The sequence below is a fragment of the Cygnus olor genome, chromosome Z (genome assembly GCF_009769625.2).
Source record: "Cygnus olor isolate bCygOlo1 chromosome Z, bCygOlo1.pri.v2, whole genome shotgun sequence".
Taxonomy (NCBI): domain Eukaryota; kingdom Metazoa; phylum Chordata; class Aves; order Anseriformes; family Anatidae; genus Cygnus; species Cygnus olor.
The window spans coordinates 13,759,847-13,783,230 of record NC_049198.1 but is presented as its reverse complement, the minus strand read 5'-3'; the positions used below and the strand labels follow the sequence as shown (position 1 = coordinate 13,783,230).

The window sequence follows — 23,384 nt, the reverse complement described above, 5'->3', positions numbered from 1 at the left end:
AGTAAAGACATTGGAGAGTGCAGTCAATGATAATTTCTAGGCTATTGATCTGAGTGACTAGGTGGAGGTATCTTAGAAAAGAAGAGTGTGGGAAGCATAGCGGATTTCTGAGAAAGTTAAGAGCATCATCAAATTTATCAGCAAATGGTTTACAGGTGGAAAAATTTATGGGTGATATGGTGATATGAATCAAATACCCATTAAAAGAACTGGACAAATTATTAGTGTATCTAGGTTTATTCTGCTGAATTAACGTCACAGAGTGAGTTTGGTTTTGCTGATTGGGTAGTAAGCATTGGCTCATTCTTTTAGGAATCTCCTTTTAGGAATTATTCTTCATACCCTATGTTATATGGTAGCATCAAGATTATACCAGGGAACTCATCATTACTGGAGGTGTGCTACTATGGCTTATGACTCAGAATTACCTGTTGAACCCATTTAAATCATTGAAGTACAAAGTCTAACTCCATGTTGACATAATCATAGAGAAAATGCTCTTTCACTTCCACTCAACATCTTTCTGCTCTTTACTCTGTTTCTTCATGTGATTCTCTGAACAGCAGAAGGGCAATCCCTTCCACGTCCTTACCAATCCACTGTTTTACCATCAACTTCTATATCCCGTCCCAGGCATTGAATGACCTCCCAGTTACTAGCTTGTAATTTGATATGTATAATATTGTTGTTCTTACGCCTAGCAGGCATAGAGAAGAAATCAAGAAATGCTCTCAAATTCATGTAAATTTCCTTTTATACAATTGCAAGTCATACCTTTCATATAAAAAAAAAACACATTTATTTTGCTTAATCGTTCTTCTGAGGCATTATCCCAGAAGAAATGGTAAGTATAAGAATGGTAATTATAAGAACTTCACGCAATCAGTCCTCATGAGAACGAAATACTCCTGAGCAAACCTATGTTACCTCTAATTCTTACCGTAAGGCCACCTCATCTACCTTCTCACCAATTCTATTCACCCAAAAAGCTTTCTGGAAGGTGCATAAACCCTACGTGAATATACATGAATGTCAACTTGATCTTATCAATTTTTTGTTGTTGTTTTGGCCTTGATGAATGTTACCTTGCAGCTATCCTACACATGCAATGTGAAAGAAAAAAAGGAATGATGAAAGACCAGTCATCTCTTTCTCAAGTAGCTGACATTTTTAATCTTTCAAGCTTCAAGTGGGTGCTTAGATTTACTTTGAAGAGTTTGTGGTTGCACTGGCTTTGGTTCATTTTGAGTAACAGAAAGGGATCACAAGATCATGATAATTCTGTTGTGGTTGCCCACGGCTGCATGATTTCTTTGTCGTAACTTGGAGTAATAAAATGCCTTGAAAGCTACTATGAAATCTGTCCAGTAGCTCACAGAACAGTAGATGTTTATGGATAAATGGAGTGTAGTTGTGTGAATGTTGGGCAAGGAAGAAACCATGCAAGAGAGACAGGAGACAATAAAGACATTTTAAGGTGACCAGCAAACAGTGAGGAAAACATCTGTTTTGTTTGTTTGCTTCTTTGTTTGAACAAGTAGTTCTAAGGAGAATTATATTCCATATCCAGAAAATTGTATATCTGCAGGATTATATACAGACTTCAAAATCTGTATGACCTAATAGATGAAAACCTATTAAATCTCTTAACCTCATCTGATCCAAGTTTTACTGAAGCATGATTTGTATTTTGGCTAAAGTATGTCTTTATCTATCACAATCACCAGTCGCAATCTAAGAATATTAAAAGATCTTTTCTGTGTTGTTTTTCCCATGTCGTTCGAATGCCCTTCAGGTTACTCCAGCATGAATAAACCATTAGGCTGCTATTACTACCATGGGTACTCAGGGCATCTTAAAAAGTCACAGTTTGTATTCATATCCTTTGGAAGAGGTGAATGGATTCATATTCTGGGCTGCTTTCAGTGGCTCTATAATAGTGTAACAACTCCCTCAGTGTGAGATATTCCTACCACCAGTCAATGACTAAATAATAAATACATTGTACAAACTTTCTAATTAGTGTTACTATTCTTTATATTTTTTCCCCTAATAATAATTTCTTCAAGTCTGGTAAATGAGTACTTGTGTGGGTCTATGTATGTATACAAGTATAGAACTCTTCTTGTCTGACAAATGCTTGTCATAATGGAACATAAGCAGGTCAGGCAAAGACTTCTAATCTCAGCTTCTAATTCAGTGATTAATCCTCTCTATTGTTTTTTTTTTTTTTTAAATGTGATGAAAGGAGTTTGGTATAAACTTCCTAAATTCTAACAATGTTTGCTTTGCATCTGCAGAAGGCATCTAGCAACAATCTTCTAACACAGCATACATCTCTAGCAACAGTCTCCCACTAAATTGAATGTTTACAAAATGTTTCATTATAATTTTCTAGGATGAGCACTCCTTATGGACCTTCAGTGGTACTTTCTTCGGGGTTATATTAGTGAACTGATTCATATGCATATTCCTCTGTTTGAAGTTGCAGTAATTCCAGAGCAGTTAATCTCTTCTGTACAGGACTATTCCACTGGCCCTACCAAAGTTACCAGGTGACTTTTCATTTCAGTCATGTAAATCAACCCTGGAGACTGCACTTCTCTTATCCAGGAGAATTTCCAGTTCTGTTTATTAGTAACCTGGAGATCCTGCTTTAGCATGTGATTAGTTCAGGACTTTCTTCATATCACTTGCTACATAGATTCAGTTTCTCTATTAAATACAGATTTTTCACTTGTACAGACAGTATTTAGTTACTTTTTCTCATCCTCTATATCTGCCCTTTTCAATGGTAACCAAACATATCAGGTGCTTCCAACAGCTTGAACCAGAAGGATTTTAAAGAAACACATTGGAAAAAGTGTTCGGGTTTCACTGAAGGAATATTAAAGTACAGGGAAGCCAGGTTCCCTGAAATTATAAACTCAAGCCCAAGCAAAAAATGCCTATAGTCAAAATCTTACCAACAGTGGGCTGATTGTACTGTATGAGACTAGAGATGGTAAATTGAAAGAAATACTGTATTTTTGTACTTTTAGTACAAAGATGCAGTGACAAGAGAAGCAGAGTTTTTCAGTGGCTGTGTGCTTTGACACAGACAGCCTGGTAATAGTGAAGGAAAGTGATACCAGAGCTGATCAACTTTCTGCAGGAGTTGAAAATCCAAACTGATCCGACACAGCAGCTATACATACAGCATCTTGTTTGTGCTTCTCAAGTGAGATATTAATATGAGCATGAATAGCCACAACTCTGTCTCTGCTAATCAGCAGCGCAAATACTCAATAATCCCTGGACAAAGTGGGAAGTACAGCACCAGTTTAATTGCTGGAATAGGGTTGAAAGAAGTGTGGAATAGGGTGAAGGAAGTTCACCTGTGAATCTTCTGAGAAGTTAGGAAGAGTGCAGCCTGCCAGAAATAATTGAATTTTTCATCTGCAGTAAAACTCCCCTGCACAAATGTCAAGTCTCGTCTTTATCTGTGTGTGCATGTGTAAGCAGGAGAGATAAAAATGACCTTGAAGAGGCTACAGGATATGACTGTGGCTGTTCCTAAATTGAAAACTTTAAGAGAGAAGAGCGGTGCTGCCAGAAGTTGTCTATCTTGTGTGACATTCGTGTACTCAGCAGCTTTGTCACAAGTTGTCCAATCTCAGCATGATTGATGTGTTCTGGAGACTTCTAGCAATTGTGCCCAGGTCTTTACTTCAGCCCAGTATGGATAGCACAGCCTTTCTATCATTTTAGCTAAGGAAAATGCAGCTTGGTGCAGACACGCAAGAGTCAGGAATAGTAACTACCATACTTTGCTGTTCCACAGCAAGTCTTTGGCTACCTAGTTCAGCATCCACCCACATTTAGAATTTCAATTTTATGAGAAAGTGCATTTGTACATCTGAACTTGCTGTTTAATTTCCATACAGTTTCATACATAGAGCAGCACAGAACTCTCCAGTACTAAGCAAAAGCCTCCACTATTTTTCTATATAAGGTTTCAGTCACAGTCAGACAGGGAAGCCAGGGGTAGAAGTCCAATGTGCAGACATGAAAGGCATATCTCCTGTCATCTGTGCTCAGCACAAGATGAAATGTTTGTAGCCTCTTTGTACCTACCCTGACCTTACCAGCTCAGGAGATGGGTAGGGTTGAACAGGGAACAGGTAGTGCCGTTCCTAAACTGCCCAAGTTCTGAGAGCTGCATGTGGCACAGAACTGATTTTGTCCTGTGCTTAATTTGTCCAACATTTATGCTTGGAAAATGGGTTTGCAAATGCTGATTTTTGTAACGATTGTTCTTCTTCAATGTGCTGTAATACCTAGAGCTGTTTTTTAGAAGCATGTGGAGGAAAAGCGTATATAGTGTCTGGGAATTGTATGTCAGATATGAGGTTGCAGTGGGACAAAGTGTTCTCACAGCCCTGTTCTGACAGCAGCAGGACAATTATTCAGGTTGCTTTTACTTCTAAGCATGCTCTGCATTATGATGCAGAATTTTTCACCATCAACAATTGTGAGATCACACCATTGGTGTCTCTTCTGGGGCTGAGCTAAGAATGCAGATTTTTTTTCAGCATGAGTCAGTGCCATTGTTTGAGAGATGCAGTCTGCCTTTTGAAGTGTCCCTTGTAATCACAGTCTGTCTTTAAAATAGCAGATCTCATGATAAAACATAATTGGCATCCTGGTGATCTGCTGTTGTTTAATTAGCCAAAATCCTCTGGCTTGCCACTCTTCCCAAATACAGTAGAAAATATTTCTGATGCTATGAACGTCTTAAAACCTACTAAAAGAGTAGAGCAAAGAAAAAAAAAAGAAAAAAAAAAAAAAAAAAGACAAAATCTTTTGTGCCTAGGGCATTTCAAGAGTGAGTGAATGTCTTTAGTGAATGTATTTTTTTCACACCAGTATTTGTAAGCCAGTCATAAGTGGTCACTTCTGAAGGGCAGCATGTAGGCAGTCAGCTAGGAGACTCAGGAATACTGTATGGGACTCATACAGGAAAAATGGTGACAAAAGAATTTGATTTTCTTTTCCTATTGTTTTTCTTGAAAAAAAGAAAAAAAAATGAAAAAAAAAAAAAAAAGAAAACACATATAGGAAATATTTTCATTCATTGCAAAAGGCAAAAGATCATCTAGACCAATTTTTAAATTATGTTGCCAACATTTTTTTTCAAAATATTTCCTGTAAGAAATGAATTTGATTTTTTTTCTAATTTTACAGTATTAGCTAGATACTATGCCTTTGCAGTAAGACCTACATGTTAAGTAAACCCATGTAGCTTCCTCATCTCATTATAAAAATAATGCACATATATCTGTTGTGTTTATTTTCCATTTTTCCCTAGAAACACAGATTTATTTTATATTTTCATTCTAAAAGCACTTTCTTCAGATTTTATTTTTGACCATATAGATATAACCTTTCTTTGTTAGTCAGCATTGCAAAAACTTCCTTTTCTTCTAAGTCTTAATTTTCTTGCCTATATCAACATGAAAGAAATACACCCAAGTATGCAGCACAAATCTATCCAAAGTGGTGTTGTGGTCTTTGTTCATAAAACTATTCTATATATTCCTTTAATTTGTCTATTAATACTTCTTGTGTGCTGACAGCTATACACAATACCTTTCTGATTACTGAACAGGCAGGTAAAGTCTAATTTTAATTATCCTTTTGCAGATTTTTTGACTTCCTCCCAACTGTCTGCACTTTCTTATGAGTAGAGGGAGAAAATCAGGTTGTATTTAAGCCTTGAACATTTTTGTATTTGCTTCAACTTTAATTAGGAGATATGGGCTGCCTTTCTTACATGACTGTGAGCAAGCTGCTTTGCATCTTGTTTTTAATTGTTGTCGATATGAAGTTTTTTGTAACTTAGTCCTTACCCACAAAATCTCTGTAAAGTACTTAGGTTTAAGGGACCTGAAGGTTCTGACAAACACAGAGTTCAGGTTTTCCAGCAATGCCTAGTACTGGGCTTCCAGATGTAAGCTCCACTTTTCCAGCATACTTTCACTGGCTGTCTGTGTTATGAACGTGAAGACACAGTTACGTTCTTCTCAGCATGACAAATGTTTATTTTGCCTTGATAAATAGCCTTAGTTTCTGATTCTCCACAGCTATTTACAAATTAATTTTCTATTTATACCAAAGAAACCCTGCTACACTGGAACAGCCAGGATTTAGAAATGCTCTAAATGTCAAACTTCAGCAATTTCTTTTTCCAGTCAAATTCACTGGACAAGAGAGCAGCAAATGATTTAGCATGGGTTACTAAGAAAGCTAGCTAATTGATCTAGAGGGAACTCGTCACACTTTCCAGTTTTTGTGGGCCTTTTTTCTGACCAACGATCAAGTTCTTTCTCCTTTTTCAGTGAGACAGTTTATCTGAAAAAGTACCTTGATCATTATGCCCTGAAGTGTTTGAAATCTGTTGCAGTACAAGAAAAAAATAATAGCAACTTTTATGCCTGAGTGTAATTTGTTTTGGCAACATAGCACAAATGCACATTCCAGCAGCTTAACTGTATCGAAAGGATAAACTTGTTAATGGAACTACTTTGCTGTAGTCTTGCCAATTGACTCTTGATATAATGAGCACCATTCAGTTAACTGCTAACTGCAACTGGGTGAATTTGTTCAGACTGTGTCATAGTTCAGTGTAGTGTTGTTAGGTGAAAGAAGCAGCCTTCCTTACTCATCAGTGTAATTGGAAAAAAAAAATGTGGGAACACCTTTCAATGGCTTTAAACATTCCATGGAACAGCAAAATCATCCCTGCTGTCCAAAGAGATAATCAGGAAAAACATGATTGAAATAAATGAGATTCTTTAGCTTCTTACTTTTTTTGAAAGATATTTTGTATCTTTCAAAAGAATAGGTGAGTGATTTAATGAAAATACAATTTACACAAAGATCTTGACAAGGAAGATTTTCACAGTCACTCTGATAGCATCCTTGCATCTTTCATAGTTTGGACTGATTTCAAGGAACCACCACTCTCTTGAAGAGTAACACATAAGGTTCAAGCAAAGGACAAATATTGGAAACCAGGGACAGCAGAATAGTTCCTAGTTCCAGCTCTTCTGTTTCTGTATAAGAGAGTCTTTGGAGAAAGTCTGGGCTGAAGGTAGAGAAATATGAGAAAATGAGAAGAACAGCCAAGTTGTGTCTCAGTTGTGTCTCAATTCAAATTGCAGCTCACAGAAAGTCAGAATATGCTTTGCATTCTAATAGGAAAGCTTAGAGAGGAGAGGTGGCCTGAAAGAATATATCACAATGACTGAAAGCAGCAGGGCACTAAGTGATAGGGGAGAGGAGAAAAAATAGCTCCAAAGAAGGAGCCATTGAAGTTTGAAGAGATTAAGAATACTTGTAATTCCACAAGAAAAAAATAATAATTTGGAAGTTACCTGACCCAAAACCCAAGCCTTGTTCCTTGCACCTGAAGGTGGCAGGCAAGGTGTCTCACTGGGAATAGCCTAGTGTGCATAAGTAAATATTGGAAAGGGAGATTTTAAACAAATCTCATCTTCCTTTGTAACATTCCTTTATAACAAAATCTTTATAACATAGACTCTTGCGTTCTCATAATCTCTAAGCACATCTTCCTTTCCAAGCATTTTTTCATTTTTAATACAGGTCTATCTTTTTTTCCAATATGTTTTTCATTTGCTGTCAAATAGCTTACTGATTTTTTTTTTTTTTGATACATTTTTTCCTCAGCTCCTCATCTGAGCAGATACGCGTACTTGCTAAGTGTCGCTGCTGTCAACATTTAGAAACAGGGACAATGGCTTGGTTAAAGTCCAGCTGTCATTAGAAAAATCTTTCTAAAAAGAGCTCTGTGGGATTTTATTTTCATTCCATCTGCCCTTCTTCATGACTTCAAATATACCAGTATTTCTAAAAGCCAAGCTAAGTTCCTTCTAGGCCAGTCATGATCTCCAGTGACAAACGTCAAAAAGGAAAGCTTTAGATGATAGCTTTATTGATGATATATGAGGCAGAACAGAATTCAGTGCTTTCTATAGCTGTGTTAGTTATGCATTGTTGACAATTAAATACTTTTTTTTTTTTCCTCTAAAGAAAGCTAACACAGTACTTAAGGGTGATTTCTTATCCCTTGTAAAGTTTTTGCATATTGGTGAGCAGTTATCATAGCACATCAGCAGTGGATGGCCTTGTAAAAAGGATTTGTAAGGATGTTAAAGGAACAGACTTGCGTGATTGTATATGTAAGCTCAGAGTATGTGTCTGAAATTTGAGCAAGAGGTATGGAGACTGGTATTTCAAACTGGTCAGTGAGAATCAGCCCTTAGATACTGAAAAGGGGATGATGAATAAGGAAGAAACTGTTTAAAGGAAGAAAAACCTATCACATCAGAGAAAAGAGGAAACTGTTGGAATAAATCTATAGGATGGGATGGGATGGCCGGCATACCGTCTGGATCTAAACAAAGCTAAAATCTGACTCATACAGGGGCTGATGACTCCACAGGTAGTTAGGAAGTGATGACCTAGGGGAAGATGACGAAAACTCCAGTGGATTGCCTGGGAAGGGAGCGAAGAGCAAAGAAGCTCTTTTGAGCAAGACTGTATGTGGGTTCTATAGCTTCTTCAGGACTTGCACCAGGCAAATGTCTGGGATAGAACTGGGGGTTCTCCAGTGCCCGGAGATCAGGGGTTTGTAAAGCAAGGTTCTTGCAATTGCAGTCTAGGAATTAGCTTCTGAATGGATCCATGGGATACGCTTTATGATTGGTGTTAACAGAGCATGGCAGAAACTTGTAGCTGTTAGAAAGTTTCAAATCAAAATCTTCCACTGCAGTTCAGAAAGCAAAGAACAATGGCAACTGACAGCATTCCCACAATTTTCCAGTTCCACAAAGCATATTTGCCATAGGTTCCAGACTTCAGGAGGCACCAGAACCCATCCTAGGATATCACACAATTCTGTTTGAAACCTGGCATCGTCCAGAGCAGTCAGTGATTTTCTGTCTCAAGGCGATGGGATCCCTCACATTGCTTCTGAGCTATTAGCTAGTCAGTAAATAGGACACACATCACTTACATATGGCCTTAGCTAGACGCTAATAAACATGCCACACTTCAGATCTTCAGAAGATCAAGCCTGTGTGCAGTGGAGCAATGCTACTGATACTCTCTGCTACTGATACTGAAGAAATTGTATTTTGAATAGAAGACTATTGAGTTGGACATAATATATACAAAGAGATACATAAAAATGTGATCTAGAAGATAAAATAGCTCTGTTCTGATACCACAACTAAGCTGCAAGTGATAGCAAGTGGAGTTTTACTTTGTGCAGGCGGTAAGATGCCTCATTGTTTGTCTCTGGCATACAAAAGAAAGAGATTTCTTGTCCACAGAGAAAAGAATTATCTTTAATTATGTCAAATTTATTTACTGTTGAAGAAAATGATCATTTTGGTCTTTCCTCAGAGGCTGTGGCTGTCCTACTTGGTGAATGCGGTAGCTTCATCAGCCCCAAAGTTATGAATGAGAGCAGATGTGATAAAGTCTTTTGGGCACTGTCAGTGGTTCATGCTTTAGAGAAGGACTTCACAAGGGGATAATATTCCAATTTAAGCTTTCAGTGTAAAATTACAGTATTGTTCTATTTCAGGATTGATGAGCATTTCAGGATAAGCACTGAGCACTAGTCTGAAAAAAAAATAAATCTCGTAAACATGGAAGAGCTTAACTAGATTTCCCCAAACAGACCACATAAAAAATTTTCAGCAGGGCCCACATTTGGAGGTCCTGCTGAAACCCCTCAGATGCTTCTAGGGTAGCCATGAAGGGGATGATTCAGATAAGACAGTGCATTCCAAACAAGAATTTTAAGATCAAATATTTTCTTGAAATTTCTGAGACTCATTTGGAGCTCTGAAGAGACTTGCACTTCTGTTGTCTCCAAGTTTATACAATCCATATCCATTGATGCTTGTCTTAAATACAGAAGCCCTCCCATATAAATAAGGCGAATTATTGCCGTCAATGAGGATGACACAGTACCATAAATGTTATCCCTTTGGCTTCAGTAGGACATTTTATGGATTAGGCTGCTTCTCAGTGCATGCATGGGATTCCTATATCCTTTTAGTGCAGTTCTTTGGAGCACATTGAAGAAATATCTGTGTCAATTACTTCTGAAATGTGATTTTCCCTGCACTGTGAAGAATGTTGTATCAGGTTGGGTATATCAATCACTGAAGCTGTGTTGAGTAGGCATGTCCAGACACTTTGCTAAAGCAAACCTTGAGGGCTATATTTCATTTTGTTCCAGGGCTGAACTGAGTCTTTTCTTTGGGCCTGGTGTCTTTGAACTGTTTTCTGTCTTCACGCATGATGTTTCTAGGGATGGAGTCCTTACCTGTGATACTCTGCTGGGAAGGAAACCATATATTCAAGGTCACGACTGCAGTCTGAGTGTTTAGAGTTGATTGAGCACTGATAGTCTCCACTGATAGTGGAGGAGATCTTACCTTCCAAAACTCCTAAGAGCTCTGCTCATGAGTTTTTAGCTGTAGGAATGAACACCAGTTCTGGGTCTTCATTTTCTAGGCCTGATAAGTTATTGCTAACCAACACAATTATGGAAGAAATTGCACAGCCTTAGGAGACTTTTAAGAGTCTGTTTTTCACTGCCATGACTGGCAGTAATGCTACTGTTAACACAGTGAAATGATATAGCAGTACCTTAATCTCAGTGTATGTGTTTGATACTAGAAGGTGACTTTAATTTGCCAAATGATAGTTCTATAAAGCGAAGTTCTGGGGATAACTACCACTTCCATCTCTCAAATATCTGAAGTATAATTAGACAAATCTTAAGTACTTCTGAGCACTCTTTCCCAGTATGACAGCCCTGATCCCATGTAAGAACACAACTAATGCAAGCCCCTACATATTGCCCTTGCAAAGTGAATAAAGTTGGCAGAAACATCAAATAATGATACTCATCTCTTGAAGCATCTTTTGGCTGTAGATTGTCAGAGCCTTTCCAAGTATTGTTGCAGCATATTAAATTACAGCTGATAAGTGCAGGTACCCTCTCCTTTTTCTCTTTCTTACTGCTCTGGCACTGGCATTAACTGACTCACCCCAGGAAATCTGTTGCAGCCAGAAATCAAAGCCCCTTTCTGTTTACCCTCTAGTGGAAGAGGGCTTTGTTTAAAGTACTTTATTGTTTTTAGAAAAGCTTGAAGCTCTTGATGCCTCTGTTTGGGGAGGCTGACACAGAACAGAGACTGTTTTGTCTTCCATCAGGTTCCACTTTCTATTCTGGAGCAGGATGGGAAACCACAGACCAGCTAATACTAGGAATACCTACATACAAATTCAGGAAATAACGTATAATCAGAGTCATGTCCTCCCATTGCATGTAGGCATCTGCATAGATCTTTTATCCTTACAGGCTTCTCTGCATTCCAGAAAACTCCTAGGAGTGCTTCAAGGTTTCTGAGAAACACTTGCAGAAGGGTTGTATCTCATGACTCCTGCAATGCACATCAAACCCCTCCATCAGCTGTTAATACAAGTTTCAGTTCTTTGTCCTGAAGTTTTCTGAAAGCCATATGTATACACATATATTTAAACAGTAGGTAAAGACCAAGGGGTTGATTTTCAGACACTCATCAAATTCTTTTCCAATGGACCCTGAGGAGTAAGATGGTGGGGAGCTACATGGTAAAAATAGAAGTAAACCTTGAAAAAATTCAACTTTTACTTCAAAAGTAAGAATGTGCATTAGATTCCAACAGTTTACAGTGCTAATTCTCATCTCTACTTGATTCCTAATTTATTTCTGTCTTCTGCTTTTTTTCCTGAGTGGAATGACCTTCATCAGCATTGCCTTGTCCCCACCTCATTTAGCAGTTCTGACTATAGCCCAGAGAGTCAGAGCATGCTTACAATACTAGTATCTCAGAGCAAAAGCCTGTTTTGTCCTTAAACAGCTACAGAAAGCTTCAGAAGTTTCAGAGAATGAAACACTGTTTAGAAATTGCTTCAATTCCTTTAGCATATACTGTTCCCAAGCAAGATTGTTACTGCTGTCACACAGTAGAGCTAACAGGAGCTTTGCCTGTAAGATATCTTGAGCTTTTCAATACCCTTTCCCTTCCTTGAAAAGCTCAGACGTGTAGGTTCTTCTAGGAGAAATTCAGAACCATCCATAAGCTGCAGGAATGATAAACTCCCAACCAACTCCAAACTTTGGGCAGAATTTGCTGCTCCAGCTGGATGTTAGATTCTATGGGGCCCAATGAGATTCATCCCAGGGTACTCAAAGACCTGGCATATGTCCTTGTGAGACCTCTCTCAATTATTTTTCAATGGTCTTAGGGATCTGAAGTGGTCCCAGTTGGCTGGAAGTTGGCAAACTGTCCCACTTTTCAAGAAGGGCAAATAAGAAGACACTGGTAATTACAGGCTTGCCATTCTCACAGTAAAAGTATGGAAAAGATTATTCTGGGAGTTACTGAAGAACACCTGAAAGACAACTCATTCATTAGTAATAGCCAGCATGGGTTCACGAAAAGGAAGTTCTGTTTAATTAACTTAATTTCTTTTTATGACAAGGTCACCCATCTAGTTGACCAAGGGAAACTACTTGATAGTCTTTTTGGATTTCAGCAAAGCTTTTGATGTTGTTTTTCACAGTATCCTTCCGGACAAAATGTCCAGCATACAGCTAAATAAATACATAATGAGATAGGTAAACAATTGGCTGATGGGTCAGGCTTAAAGGATTCTGGTAAATGGGGTTGCATCAGGCTGGTGGCCAGTCACTAGTGGGGTTTCACAGGGCTCCATTTTAGGGTCAGTTCTCTTCAATGTTTTCATAAAAGATCTGTATGCATACTTGAATGCATACTAAGTAAGTTTGTGGATGACATTAAATTAGGAGGAGCTGTTGAGTCCCTTGTGGGTAGAGAGGCCTTGCAGAGAGATCTTGACAAATCAGAGCTGGGTAACCACCACCAATATGAAGTTTAACAAGAGCCAGTGCTGGATTCTGCATCTGGGAAGGGGGCAACCCAGGCTGTAAATACAGACCGGGGGGCAAGAGGCTGGAGATCAGCCACATGGAAAGGGATCTGGGGCTTCTGGTCAGCAGCAAGTTGAACATGAGCCAGCAGTGTGCCCTGGCAGCAAGGACGGCCAACCGCACCCTGCGGTGCATCAGGCACTGCATTGCTAGCTGGCCAAGGGAAGGGATTGTCCTGCTCTGCTCTGTGCTGGTGCAGCCTCACCTCCAGTACTGTGTGTGGTTTGGGTGTCACAGTATAGGAAGGACATAAAACTGTTAGAGAATGTCCAAAGGAGGGATACAGAGATGGTGAAGCGTGTAGAGGGCAAGACATGTGAGGAGTGGTTGAGGTCCCTGGGTTTGTTCAGCCCAGAGCAGAGCAGGCTGAGGGGAGGCCTCATGGCGGCCTGCAGCTCCCTCACGAGGGAAGCAGAGGGGCAGGCGCTGAGCTCTGCTCTCTGGGGACAGCGACAGGACCCGAGGGAACGGCATGGAGCTGGGACAGGGGAGGGTCGGGCTTGGTGTTAGGGAAAGGTTCTGCACAGAGACAGTGGTCGGGCACTGGGACAGGCCCCCCAGGGCAGTGGTCACGGCACCAAGCTGCCATTGTTCAAGAATCATTTGGGCAACACTCTCAGACACATGGTCTGTTTTTTGGGTGGTCCTGTGTGGAGCCAGGAGTTGGACTCGATGATCCTTGTGGGTCCCTTCCAACTCAAGATGTTTTATGATTATAAGATTCCATAAAAGGGTACATAATTTCTGTTGTACAGAAACATTACAATATATTATTAATTATGCTTAGTATGGTGTAGTCACAATATCAGAACATTTTTTTTTTCTGCTTTTTTTCTGTAGGATATCTAGAGCTTTATCCAAGTTTGTTCTGCATCTGAACTGGCAAAGAACTGATCCTGAGGGTTCTAGTAACTTCACCTTTGGAAAAATGTTCCTTTTGGAAACCTGAAAATAATAATTTGCTTAGAAATTCCAAGACAAAGTCAAGTGAAAGTCATGAGTAAAAGGGAAGAGAGAAGAAAGAAATCTTGTGGTAAGGTCTCCTGGGAAAGACTTGTTCCAGCCACTGAAAGCAAACACTGTTTTAATGTGTAATGACACGTTTCCTTTCCTTTGGTCTGGCTTCCCACTAGTAAAAGTTTCAGTGCAGCTGAGTGGTAAGGAAAAGAAACTGATTTTCTCAGAGCAATGTTTCTTGGCTTTTTGTTTTAGTTTCATACTAGACGTGCACAGAAGTACACAAGTAGGATCTCACCAGTGCCACAGAAATGGAAATATCTTCTATCCACCTGCTTTTCCAGTGATCTCAAAGTCTTCTACTGCTGAAGACAGAAGAATTTTCCCATTTTCTGAATGCAGAGATAGCCAAACCTAAAATACGTGAATCAGAAAATAGTATTTGAAACAACATAAAGCTCCCACATGTCTTGGTCCTGGTTCTGCTCTGTGCACATATTTTCTACTGTTTGTTCTGTTAGAGCTGCCAAAGGGCTAAATCCAACACTCCACCCCCAAAGCACACAGCACGACCAATGCTTCATCTCAGAACTGTGTGTGTGCTTCTCTTTCCCCACTTCAACACCTTTAAACTCATTGCAGGCACAACTAGAACTACCTAACCATACAGCAGTGATGAACACTAATGTTTATCCATAATGAGAAATATTAGTGCACTAATATGGAAAAGGACAAGCATTGCAGGAAAAACTGTTAAACTTGACAAACCACAATAGTAAGGTTGACTCTCTTCTCAGAGAGCTGGGAAGATGCCAGGGAGAAATGCTAAAAAAGCACTAGGTTCTTTGATCAGGTATTCCACCTGAGAGCAGCTAAGGACTTTTACACAAATGGTGTATGCATCCAGGTATATCAGAGGTCAAGAGGTACTTGGCATTGTCAAGACTGCAGCTTCAGCTGTGAGTGCTATCAGATGTCTGTGCAAAGTCCCAATAGGAGGTGTGTGGCCTCACTGTACCACATCCTACTTAAATATATTGAGAAGATGATTAAGAAGCTCATGATGAAATGCAAAAGACAATTAAAACAAACAAAATAGCAGGCTGGGAAGGAGGGATCAGCAACAAAAGTTTAAAAGTTTTAAATGTTGAAGTACTTGACAAGGAAATCCTTTGAAACTGATTAATAAATGTAATGTAATCTATTTTCTCCCTATTTTTCTCAGGAATGGATTGTTTGTTTGTTTGTTTTGGTTTGTTTTTTTGCCAAAACTGGAAGCAAACCAGAATAACATAGCAACATTCCTTGAATGGTTAACATTTGGGGAAAAAAAAAAAAAAAAAAGTGAAGGTGTGCAATGATGTTATTGTAACAACTTAATATTGCCAGTTGCCTTGTTTATGGTAAATTTCATTTAATTCTTCATTCCACAGAGAAGAGGCAGTAATTAAGTAATTGATTTCTGGTTCTTAGAAAATTTGATACTTTTATCTTGAAGGTTATTCATTGGTCATGTGAAAATTAAGCTTTGGATGTGGTATGACCTTTGCATTTCTTATAACAGCCAGGTAATCCAAAGTTATTAATAATGTAGTATTTGGAAATGCTGTTCTAGTTCTGGACTGACAAGTGGCATGCACTCTGTTATCAGTTGGCTCTCTCCTGCATACCTTCTTAGGCAAGTAAATAGCTGGCACACTTTGAGACCTCTGGTTAAGATAATCTGGGGACAAGTATGAGGGAACTGGAGGTGTTGGAGATAGACAGACACAATATCTAGCAAATACTTGCCTACGCTATTTGTGGCCCTAAGTTTTGCTTTATAATGATAATAATAATAATAATAATTATTATTATTAAGCAAAATATTAGCCCTGTTAAGAATTTTAGATAAGAAGTTAAAGGAAAAATTTAAGTGCAATTTCTTTTGCAGCTGATAATTCTAAAACCTAAACCATCTCCTCTAACAGTGTGACTCAGAGAAAGGAGAGGAGAGAAAGTAAGCCAAAGAGATAGTGACATTTGCTGCTAGACACTTAGAAAGCAGAAGAACTGGATCTTGGTAGGTGCTCCAGTGAATGGCCTTCTTCTGTAAAATACAAAAGACCAAGAGTGTAAGTCACCAAAATGTTTTTAAAATCTAACCCAGGTTCCTTCCATTTGCACTATACTGTGCAAAATCAAAGCTATCCACTGCTATGAAGGACACAACTGTCTGTCCTTCAACTAGAGAAGTACATGTGGTTTTTATACAATAAATTTGTTCAGAGCTGAGCTTAGCATCATGGCCTCTCTCCTGCTCCACATACCAGATACATCTGGTTGACCTTGTCAGTGCTTTCTTAATCACTGATACCTCTACATGTGGTCCTTAGTGAGATAATGGTTATAATAAGGTGTTGCAGCCAGGACAGAAAGAGGGAAGATGTCGGTAGCCCATAGCAGCTTTGACATAAACGATCCCTGCCAGGGGCACACTCCAGAACAGCATGCAGTCCCTGTCCCACTGTGTCACATGTTGGCCCCTGTTTTTAAAGAAAACACTCCCCTTCGTGTTTCCTAGCATGCATCTATCTGTCAATATCAAACAGAAAGTCACCTGTGAAGTCTGCATTCGTCATACAGTGAACAGCTAGTTTTCTAAAATGTTGACTCATTCCTTTCTTCTCTCAGACATAGCAGTAGATCTACAACTTGCAGTAAGACCAGTGTCTGACTTTGTGATGTCAATTGTACATTAGTTTTAGTTCCTATATTAGATATAAGCTTCAAGTGCCATGTTACCCACAGGTTTTATTTGTGACTCCCGAAGCCTGAATGTGATACGACTAAAGAAGTACAGCTAATGAATGAAAAATGAATACCTCAACTTGTTCTGCTACAGGTTTTAAACCCAAATCAGTAAGATTATTCTAAAATGATGGAAATATATCACTACGGATAGATCTCATGTCTTTTTTGCTGTTGTTGTTGTTAAAGTGACTTTTTAAAAATAACTGAGGTGAAAATAAAGCTAGATTATCTCTTCATAAAAACTTAAATGCATGTATTATCAAATACTGAAAGATGATTTTATGCACACCTATTTGCCTTGTCCCAGTACCAAGTAAATACCTGGAATAATTGCAAGAGTGCATGCATGTGAAAAATAATGACAGATTAATTATTTAGTGTATTTTGCCTTTGGGCAAGGATTGTCTGTAAAAAGGTGATGATTTTCTAAAACTGAGTCATCCTTTGTATGCAAAACAGCTGAAAATAATAAGATTCTAACAGAGACTTTAAGATTACAACTTTCGTGTATTTAAAATCCTTTTTCTTCCTAAGAAGCCAGTGTTTCTAAACACATGAAAAAACCAAGAATGTGTCTGATAGTAAGAAAACACATTAATTTTGTATCCATTATGTGAAACTGGCAGCCAAGTTTTCCCAAAACAGACCACCTCCTCCATGTTCTGGTTCCCAAAACAAAGTGGTAGGCATATGAAAAATGTATTTTCCCCTCCTCCCCTTTCCTTGAAGATCCAGTGATTACTCTGATGGCTTCGTAAGAATTGTCATGCTGACAAGCATGTCAAGCAGGCAAGACCTCTTGCTCAGTATCCTGTCTCTGACAGGGTCTGGTAACAAGCCTAGAAAGAGCTACAATAATGTGACCTGCCTGGTGTACTGTCCAGGCAGTTGGCCTTTGGTGACTTAATGACTTCCCAGCCTGTGTTTGTGTCTAGACAGTTCTTAACAGCCACTCACAGATTCAGTGTAATATTCTTAAATCCTTTCTCGAGCCTGCAAGGCTCGCCTTGTTTGTGTATAGTCCTGGAAGAAGCAGGTCAGGCAGCAGAGAGGATGTCTGCTTTTGACGACTCCTGTCCAAGAGCACTGGAATGTGCTGACCAGGAGCAGGAGGGAAAGGTGGTGAAAGGCAGCACTTCTCACAGTGTGGGGTGTGGCAAGCTGAAGACAGAGGTGCACTAAGGCTGTGTTTCTGTTTCAAAATGAGATGGGTTTAGAAGGGGAATTCAAAGTGCTGCGCTGCTGCTTGGCTGGTACCACGCTGTGGTACAGTTTTGGCCTGTGCCAGCTAACACCCTCCAAACACTGCCTGAGTATGGGTCAGAAGATAAGACAGTGTGTGCCAGGCTATTCCTAACAAGCATTCATAGACTGAGGCCCTACCCCTGAACACAGCGCTTTTTCTATTCTTAGACGTCTTAAATTGAAAGAAAAAAACATGAAAAAAAATGTTTTATAGCCATATAATCACCACATGGAGCACAAAGGAGACCCAGAGCCAGCTCTGCACATTGCGGACACAACCATTTGGCCCAGGGCATGGGAACAGCCTCTGCCCTTGAGCTGCTTGTTAGTATGAATGTTTCCAGAGAAACTGGGAAGCTGATGAGAAGAGGAGGAAGCACACCCCCAGCCGACCTCGGAGGAAGTACCGAGAGCAGTTTATACATGAACCTGAGGAATTATGAGGAACTGGTTGCACATCAGAAAGTCATTATACTGCTGGAATAAGAACAAGCCTGAATCCACAGCAAGGTAATCAGAAGACTTATAAACTCTCTTAGTATCTATATTGTCTCAGTATGAGCTCCTCTATTTTAAACCGAGTTTATTCTCCTTCTTTATGATCTTTTATCTCAAAACTGTTAAACCTTAGCCAAAATCAAATTGCCAATGTCTTCACACAGACATCATGAAGTCTCCATTTGGCCTGAGCTCTGATACACTCAGAAAACACTGACATGAGCTGTACCTTTCAGCCATCCTGAACAGGACATTTGCCACATTCCGTAGGAAAAATAATAATAATAATTTAAAAAAAAAATAAAAAAAATAATAAAAAAAAGAAAGGTAAAATTGTGCAACCACTCCCCTGTGAAAGTTGTCATCTATACTTCTTCCTTTTAGTCACCATTAAGATCACACAGCATGGTACTCAGGAATAGGGCCTGTGCCACACAACCTCAGTAATGCAGTCATGACAGGCACTGGACTTTCAAATTACCTCTTCTAATAGTCCCAATTCAGCCAAGCTGTGCCAAGCATAGCTATTTTTTTTTTTGTGCCAAGCACCACGCTATCTGACATACCACATGTAACTACGGTGTTGTTCCCACTGGAAAGTACTATCTATATGGGGTTGAAATGATGTTGGTTCTTCCAGTTTCTTGCTTTCCGAGATCTGAATATGTTTTTCCTGGAAATCAAAAAGTTATCTCTTAGCAGACATAAGTTCATGTAATCATGAATATCATCTTCTGCCATTGAATTCATATACTTTGCTTCATAATTGATCTCATAAAAGTTGATTTCTCAGGTATATAAAAAGAAATATTCAGATCATAAAGAAACCACAAAAGAAACGTAAAATATTTAAAAGGAGATGAAATATTTGCTGAAAGGACATGGGTATTGGGCAGATGTATAACAAATACTCACACTTTCTTGCTCATCTTCTCAGTGGCCACTTCATTCCTGCAAAGGATAGAAGACAGCCAGGATAAAGATAGACATGTAACCTGAGAAAAATGAGAAATCTTGACGGTGCTAAATATATTCCCTCTATAAATCACTTCAGATGCCTCTTTCTCTGAATCCACAACCCTGTCAGAGTGCTTTCCAACACTTCATCAATTTGTTGTGGAGAATGAAATGGAATGCTAACTTGGGAGGGTTCCTTTTTTTCCATTGGCATCCACTGGTGCCAGTAAATCACTAGCCCCTGAGGTTGTCACAGCTGAGAAGTCAGCATACTGAACTTAGCTAGACAAACTGGGACCTATTTTGAAAATTGTTCAGCTGAGCTCTTATTCCACATGGTGAATATTCACTGAGTGAACACAGATAAATTTAATAAGCATGACTACAAAAGGCCAAAACAATCCCTCGAGTGCAAAAAGGAAGGGACAAAAGTAGAAGTATTTGCTTCCTGACCCATTTCCTGGTCCAGAATGGTTAACAACACTGATTATTTTTCTGTGCTGCAAATGTCATTTTCTAACATGCAGGTCAAAGTGGACTGACAAAATATATCCTCCAAGAAAAAGGATTTTAGAGATTCAGAGCCCATAATATGGTGAGTTCACAGTTTCCTCTCTTCCTCAGCGCACCTTCAGAAGCATAAATACACTCTTGATGGAGTACATTAGCAACTTGATGCACAGGGACTTCACACCATGACACCAATTAAACTTAATGAAAGTTCTGCAGCTGAATTCCCACATGCCCTCAGCTGAAAATGTACTTCTAATGGTGTTTGAACTCTGTTTTTCTCTATGAGCATTATACTTTTTCTATCTTTTATGCCTTTAAAAATTGCAGCACAATTTCCATTTCTTGCAGTCACTGTGTCCACATGTTCTAATCACGTTTTTTCCTCATCAGTTGAATTTGAGTAAAATTACTGCACATACCCTAATGGATAGAGCAAAAAATATTGATATATTGCATTGATCTCTACTACCATCTTCGCCTGCCAAATTGGATCCTGACTTTGTTCATTTGTGCAGGTCCCATTAATTTACTTATTGCCTTCATTTTTTCTGATCATGTTTTTTATCTGCTTTCCTATAAGTGTTTTTCTTTTCCCTCCTTTCTACCTACTATCTTGATTTTTTTTCTCAATGTGTAATCAACCAAGAGCAACTTCTCATTATATATTAATGGCCTGCATGTTCCCAAAGCTTTTATCAGATCTTTTTACCTGAAAAAAAAACAACAAAACAAAACAAAAAGTGAAGCCGTATCATAGGTCTTCAAAGGAGATCTGTTACTTTTTAATTTATCAGTGACATATTACCTTTTCATTCAAACATTTACATAGATAATATTCTGTTCTGGACAGATTCTGACTTTGTTTAGATGCCATTATTTATAGGAGAACTTCATGCAGTTTCTCTCTTTTTACAGTGTAGATGCTGAGATTGCAGATGGCCCAATCTATTGAATAGAAATGTGCAAGCATTTGTTAAAAGAACACTAGTTTTGGTTTTGATCTTACATGCACTCATCCTAGTAGGGAAGATCCCTAAAATCTGTCTTGCGTGTCAGGGAACAGCAAGAGCAGTGCCAATCTATAAGAGACGACAAATCAAGAGCAACCACAGTAGATTGTGTCCTCACCAGAACACAGTCCCATCAGAGCTGAGCAGGTAGGGCAGAGTTAGTATGCTGATAACTGGTTCTATCAACAGTCCCATGCAAGTAGAAATGATCAGCCAGGTGCAGGGTCCATCCAGGGAGCTTAGCCAGGAACAGGAGGTGGAACCATAGACAGGACTGTAAACCAGGCTACAATATATGTCTAAGAGCCATCCAGAAGGTACACTTACTGCATAGCCCAGGCAAAGCTGGTTGGGGCAGGTAAGGCCTGTTCTTCTTACACTCACAGTCCTGACAGTGGGGTCTTGTATGAATTTCTTAGTGCCAGGTGTGTTTTTTAATTTTTTTTTTTTTGTAAAAACCTGTCTCCAAATGATATTTAGCTGTTCAACACTTAAGAGGCTTTCAAGCAAACCACTGAAGTCAGTAAGGGCATTTATCTAGTTGGCAAATACCTTTTAGCTTTAATCCCTCTGTCTCTTAGTGTTGTTGTATTTAAGATGGAGTTATTGTGAAGATTAAATAGTTCCAGTCTACATCGCATGTGATGGTCAAAAAATTTCTACAAAGTGCGAACTGTTATGCTAAGGGTTACTTTACATGGAAATCTAAACATTAGAGTAGGTATTCATACCATGCAAGTTTATGATAGATGAAATCCAGAACTCATTCAGACTTCTCCACCTCCATGTGCCGGCACTTTGTTCGTTTTTTTTTGCACTAATAGGTGTGTCGAATGTTAAAAACACAGAAACATTTCCTTGTAGTGCTTCAGTAGGTGAGAGGGAGGAACAATGTTAAGGAAATATGAATTTCATGTGTGTGAGGTTTGATGGATCTATAATTTTTTGTATTAAATAGCTCAGAATCCCACGGTGTCTCATAAACCATCCAGGAGAGCCAGAACAGAGCTCATGAGAGCACAAGTATGAGCTCAGACTGAATGCACTTTGTAATGGGGAGGGACCGGTCCTCAACACCCAGGTAACAGATCCTGTTGCACTGTTGATCTTACAAACTCCAAATGCCATCATCACCTTTGACTTAAGAGTTACAGCTGAGGCTTTTGGCAGGACATCTAGGACCTCTATGGGACAAAATGTTAAGTCTTACTTCGAAAGTAGAAAAGATAGAGAGTACAGACCAGCCTCTAATACACTTCTTGACTTCTATATCTAATAAATATTGTGCATCTATCTGTCATTTTCGAGGCTTATTTTGTATTTTTAACAGTTCAGTTATGTGGCTATATAGCTGGGTTGCTAATTTTGTAGTAGTGCTATCTTTGGAAGGTGAGCCATTACTAGCTGATTGCCATACTGGTATGCTGAGCCAAATTTACCCTGACATGACAGCTTTCTTGAGGGCAGCCACACAGATCAGTTTATGGGATATCCAGACAGTAATTCATACCCTCTCCATGCTGAACACTTCCTATTTCAGCTCTATATATCCAGGCTTGTCTCAAAACTGAACTACTCCACATTTACGCTGGTGGAACTCCTTTGGATGAGTTGATATAAAGTGTCACTGTGGAGGTGCACAGTGATAAAGTAGGCTTCCTGTCTTCATTTTTGGAACACTAAGACTACCTCCCTAAAAAAAAGATGAACAGGCAAATGCTGTCCTGATTGATGCCTCAGCATGTACTTTTCACTTACTGCTTTGGATCCTTAGAGCTTTTAATATTTGCTGTATGTTTCTGAGCATCCCTATTGGATTATTATGATTTGTTTTTTCCCATAGAAAACCTGAATTAAGTAGTCCTTTTCCCAGCAATAATAATCTCATTTACTATAAATTATTTGTAGTACCTTTAAGATACTCTAGTGCTTTTACATAATAAAAGAGACGTTTATTTCCAAATATTTTAAAGCTTTTTTTTTTCCTCATATTAATATGGAAATCACTGAATTTGATAGAAAAAGAATTGTTGTTATTAAAAAAAAAAGTGTATGTTTAACCATGTGAAGCAAAAGAAACAAGGTAACACCTATTTCTTAAAACATAAAGGAAAATAAGATCTTTGTACAGATAAATGAAATGAAAAGTACAAGAAAGAAGTAAACCGTGCACTGGAATGAGCCTTCCATTGACATTTACATTAAAGGTGACAGCTGTCTGCATGAAAGAGATGCTGCTGATAACAAGGCAGGTTTTCGAAACTCAACTTGCACTAGCATGACTTTGATTTCTAGGCAAGTCTAGCTAAAAGGAGGAAACTTTAAAA

The 23,384-nt window shown here is 38.9% G+C and overlaps 1 long non-coding RNA gene across 6 annotated transcripts in view; it reads left to right on the top strand.

Moving 5' to 3' along the window:
- LOC121062210 overlaps positions 1-18,660 on the top strand; it is a 33,967-nt gene extending 15,307 nt beyond the window's left edge. For 5 of the 6 annotated variants that reach the window (XR_005815470.1, XR_005815468.1, XR_005815469.1 and 2 more), the window contains one exon: positions 13,925-17,067. This is a non-coding gene — a long non-coding RNA (uncharacterized LOC121062210). Of the gene's footprint in view, positions 1-13,924; positions 17,068-18,293 lie in introns of those variants that run through there. The other variant, XR_005815471.1, reaches the window with a different exon arrangement.
- Positions 18,661-23,384: the final 4,724 nt, after the last annotated feature.